Genomic DNA, 5,118 nt, shown 5'->3' on the forward strand with positions numbered 1-5,118 from the left:
CATTTTGTAAGTCGGAAAAAGATAACAAGCCAACCTCATTAAAAATGTCTTTTCGAAAATTAAACCCCCCAGTCTTTCCACTGTGGAGCTGTTATAGGCCTCCCACAAATCACGAGTGCTGTATTACTGAACAATGGGGAAAGTGTATGCCAGTAACATGCTACACGAAAATACGTTTCAACCAAAATTTTTCAGTTTTGATAAGATGAGAGATAATGGGGCCCAAGCATACAGTGGTGTGAAAAAGTGTTTGCCCCCTTCCTCATTTCCTGTTCCTTTGCATTTTTGTCCACTTAGTGTTTCGGAACATCAAACCAATTTAAACAATAGTCAAGGACACACAGTAAACACAAAAAGCAATTTGTAAATGAAGTGTTTTATTATAAAGGTGAAAAAAAATCCAAACCATCATGGCCCGTGTGAAAAGTGATTGCCACCTAAACCTAATAACTGGTTGGGCAACCCTTAGCAGCAACAACTGCAACCAGCGTTTGCGATAACGTGCATGAGGCTTTTACAGCTCCTGAGAATTTTGGCCCACTCACTTTGCAGAATTGTCCTAATTCAGTTACATTAGAGGGTTTCGAGCATGAACGGCCTTTTAAGGTCATACCACAACATCTCAAATAGGATTCAGGTCGGACTTGGCTAGGCCCACTCCAAAGTCTTCATTTGTTTTTCTTCAGCCATTCGGTGGTGGACTTGCTGTGTGTTTAGGATCATTGTCCTCTGCAGAACCCAAGTTCGTTTCAGCTTGAGTACACAAACAGATGGTCGGACATCTCCTTTAGGATCTCTTGTAGACAGCATATTCTAGTTCCTTTATCACGGCAAGTCTTCCAGGTCCTGAAGCAGCAAAACAGCCCCAGACCATCACACACCACCACCATTTTTACTGTTGGTATAATGTTCTTTTTATGAATGCAGTGTTCCTTCTACGCCAGATATACTTGGACACACACCTTCCAAAGAGTTCCACTTTTGTCTCATCGGTCCACAGAATGTTGTCCCAAAAGTCTTGGGGATCATCAAGATGTGTTGGGAAATTGAGACGAGCTTTGATGTTCTTTTTGCTCAGCAGTGGTTTCCCTTGGAACTCTGCCATCCAGGCCATTTTTGCCCAGTCTTCCTGATGGTGGAGGCATGAACGCTGACCTTAACTGAGGCAAGTGAGGCCTGCAGTTCTTTGGACGTTGTTGTGGGGTCTTTTGTGACCTCTTGGATGATCGTCGCTGCGCTCTTGGTGAATTTTGGCGGCCGCACTCCTGGGAAGGTTCACCACTGTTCCATGTCTTCGCCATTGTGGATTGGCTCTCACTGTGGTTCCTGGATTCCCAAAGCTTTGGAAAGGCTTTATAACCCTTTCCAGACTGATAGATCTCAATTACTTTCTTTCTCAATTGTTCCTGAATTTCTTTGGGCTCGGCATGATGTGTAGCTTTTAAGGATCTTCTGGTGGACCTTACTGTGTCAAGCAGCTCCTATTTAGTGATCCTGATTGTGAACAGTTGGCATAATCAGGCCGGTGGTGTGGCTAGAGAAATTGAACTCAGGTGTGGACAACCACAGTTAAGTATGTTTTAACAAGGGGGGCACTCACTTTTTCACACAGGGCCATGATGGTTTGTATTGTTTTTCACTTTATATAACACCTTCTTTACAATTGCATTTTGTTTTACTTGTGTTGTCCTTGACTATTGTTTAAATTGGTTTGATGTTCCAAAACACTTAAGTGTGACAAACATGCAAAGGAACAGGAAATGAGGAAGGGGGCAAACACTTTTTCACACCACTGTAGCTGGCACTGTTTATTAGAGATACTGGCAAAAAAAACGTCATGGAGTGACCAAGTTTCTGTATTAGCATTTTCTAACGTCTGCCAGCAAACAGACGTTTCTGAGTCTAACCAGGTAAGCAGGGGTCTTAACACAAAGGACCAGAAATAATGTTTAAAGTTGGAACTGAAAGGCCCCCATCCTCCTTCCTCCTCTATAGAAAAAACATCTTAAGTCACAGCCGCTTACCTTTCCAGATAAATTTAGAAACTGCAGATTGTAATTTACGGCAATAATCCTAAGGAGGGGAGAGCTCACAAAATGAATCCTCTGTAAAACATAAATTTTGACCACAGAGATACAGGCTTGAATAGACATGGGGAGACCCATCCATCTTTCCATATTTTTCAAAACATTGTTTAGAGCAACAATTGGGTTTGAGCAAGAACCTCAATGCCTATATATTTAAACTGTTTAACAATGGGGATGTTAGCAGAGATGGTTGAGTTGCTGGCAGAATCAAATAAATGAAGCAGTGCAGACTTTGACCAGTTAATTTTAAAGACTGATTAGCTTCCATACTCCTAGGTGAGGAGGATAGAAGGTGAGGAAGAGACTGAGAGGGATTTTCTAAAAAAAAAAAACATAACATCATCTGCAAATAGTGAGAGGTGATGCTGTGTAATAGAAATGCATATCGGTGACACAATAATCAATTGGTGAATGGCTTGAGCAAGAGGCTCTAGGGAGAGGACAAATAATGCAGGACTCAAGGGGCAACCTTGGCGGGAAGATCTAAGTACCAGGAAACTATTATATTTGTTAAGCCTATTAGGGCTTGAGCACCATCAACATTGGGGGCAAAGAATTTCATAAAGAATTGGTGCATATGCTTTGTGGGCGGGTATTAACCAATCGGAAATGTTGTGTTAATTGTGGAATAACAGTTTGTCCAATCAGTCCACCTTGAGCAATAGGCCCAAGCAAAGATTTGTAAAATTGCAGTGATGAAATGTGCTTGGTCTCACACCTTTTTCTATACAGAATTAAACCAGCTGAAGTAACTCTGCTCAGCTTTGTGAAGCCAGAAACCCACTTGAAGCTGCTTCCTTCTGTTGGTCAAGAAAAGGCCTGAACCTGGGATTGCTGCTTGCAACTATATTTTTTATTCTCTTTAGTTACAGTGTCTATTTTTGTTTCCACTGATTGTTAAGACTTGGGTGAACAATTTTTAAAAGCCCAAAGTCTGGTTTATTATTGTTGCAATTTAAATACATTTCTCTGAGATTTTAAATGTCAGTTTTTCTTTATAGTTATAAAACAATTTCTAAATTTACGTGACCGCCCCACAACATGCCCTCAATATGCTTATAGCCCGAATTATATGTGTATAATGATATGTGTATAACTTTATTGTGCATTACAGGGTTGAGGTTATACCAGCATTATAATACAAGGAAAGCAGGTGAACCAAAGGTTGGAAAAAATGGCTTCGACCTCAGAGGGTTAACAGAGACTCCAAGTAGTTTATACACCTAACTGAAGACCTGAGAATTTTACCCCATTGAACTGAACAGGCAGGATCATTTATATGTAATGATTTTAGCCAAAGAATCTCACACAAGGCAGAAAGCCAAACAGATTATATACTGTAATTGAAGTGGCTCTATGCACCAAAAGACATGAACATTGTGAAACCCGGCTTGGCATACCCATTATATATGATTATGCATTGTGCAAATCAAAAGAAATCCTCAAAAACTGTATCAGTTAAAATAATGTAAGTCGTATTGGCTTTAATTAATGAAATTAATGAATTAATAGTTAATAGGCACTGGTGAAAGTTAGAAGAGCAGTTATAGAATAACAGCCAACCTAAACTACTTAGTAAACATTCTAACCATCAGAGCAACCAAAGAAATTGCACAGGATAGAGTGATATAGAAGAAAGAGAGAGCACATGGCGTGCCAGACTACAACAACCCTGTTTGACACAAGTGACTCAGTCTCAGGCCTACACTAAACCCAGAATATCCCTGGATACAATTTGTCTTAATATATATCTAACTATAGTTAGAGTAGTGTGTCTGTCATTTGAATTTCTCAAAAAACATTCATATTTCCTTGTCGCAGTCCTTGGAACCGAAATATAAAGGAGTCTTGAAAACGGGTGCAATGATGTTTATTACACCGTGAAACTAAAAAAAGATATGATACAAATAAGAGCAAGTAAATAAATCAAATAAAGTGGCTGACCCGTATTGACAAACTCATAACCCAAGAACATTGCAAATATTATTTAACCTTTACAAAGTTCACTTTTATTTATGTATCTATCCCCCCCCCTTTTTCTCCTCCCGGCTCCATTACTTGCTCCACCACAAATTGATCAACTAGGAATAGGGCCAGGTGAGGCGCACTGTGAGTGGCCTGAAGAGGCCCTGCACAGTCGTGCCCCACCTCTTTTAATGCATCACATATTAGAGGAGGCACATAATCAGTCCATGGGAAGGGTGAGGGCGGTGCTTTAGGAGATGCCTAAATAAGTTCTCCCTTCTGCTCCGCACCTCCAAAGCACCTAGATTAGTAGCGAAACATTTCACCGGGAGGATGGGGTGTGTGGATGTGTGGATGTTTTTCTTCACTTTTTCTCTCCTCTCCCTTCCTTCTGGTGAGCCTCACCTAATCCAGAATGTTTCATACCCACTCCCACCCATATCTATAACACAATATCTCGACTCCCATCATTTCATATTATAATCACATAAACACTCATCATACACACACTTACACACACGGACACGCCGATCTAAGCACACACATGCACCCCCATTGTAAACTGTCTCCTGTAGCGTTTAGTCAAGTACTGTCTGTATGTTTTATGTTCTCTGTGTTTGCAAGCTCTGTTTATGTATGTCACTTAGTCACTGTATATTCTATGTTACATGTGTCTTGGGTTACGTAAGGTTTGTGAGGTTTTGTAAATTTTTGTATAAACTTATGGCAAAACTTAATAAAAAATATTAAGTTTACTGGAATAACTGAAAATGTCACTTAAAGATTTCATACCTTGCTCCACTTTTCAAGGGTGCTAAATAAGCTGTCCATTAGCGCCATGCAGATAGTTCACAACAGACTTAACACAAGCAAATATGTTCAAATTGTAATCTGAAACAAAGATATGCACATAAGCTTCAAGGAAAAACAGTGAGAAAATGTTGAGTTTATCTGCTGTGTAGTACATGTGGTGTAGGTTTTACGCAAGAGAGCAAAAAATACGGCTCTCGTCTAACAAGGTTTGCCGCACGCTGGCATCTATTTTTTTTTTTTTTTTGCAACTTAC

The 5,118-nt window shown here is 40.0% G+C and overlaps 1 protein-coding gene across 2 annotated transcripts in view; it reads left to right on the plus strand.

Moving 5' to 3' along the window:
* The window catches only part of LOC116686537 (kin of IRRE-like protein 3), a 278,508-nt gene that overhangs the window by 14,090 nt on the left and 259,300 nt on the right, over positions 1–5,118 (plus strand). The window lies entirely within an intron of this gene.

The sequence above is a fragment of the Etheostoma spectabile genome, unplaced genomic scaffold, assembly GCF_008692095.1.
Source record: "Etheostoma spectabile isolate EspeVRDwgs_2016 unplaced genomic scaffold, UIUC_Espe_1.0 scaffold393, whole genome shotgun sequence".
Taxonomy (NCBI): Eukaryota; Metazoa; Chordata; class Actinopteri; order Perciformes; family Percidae; genus Etheostoma; species Etheostoma spectabile.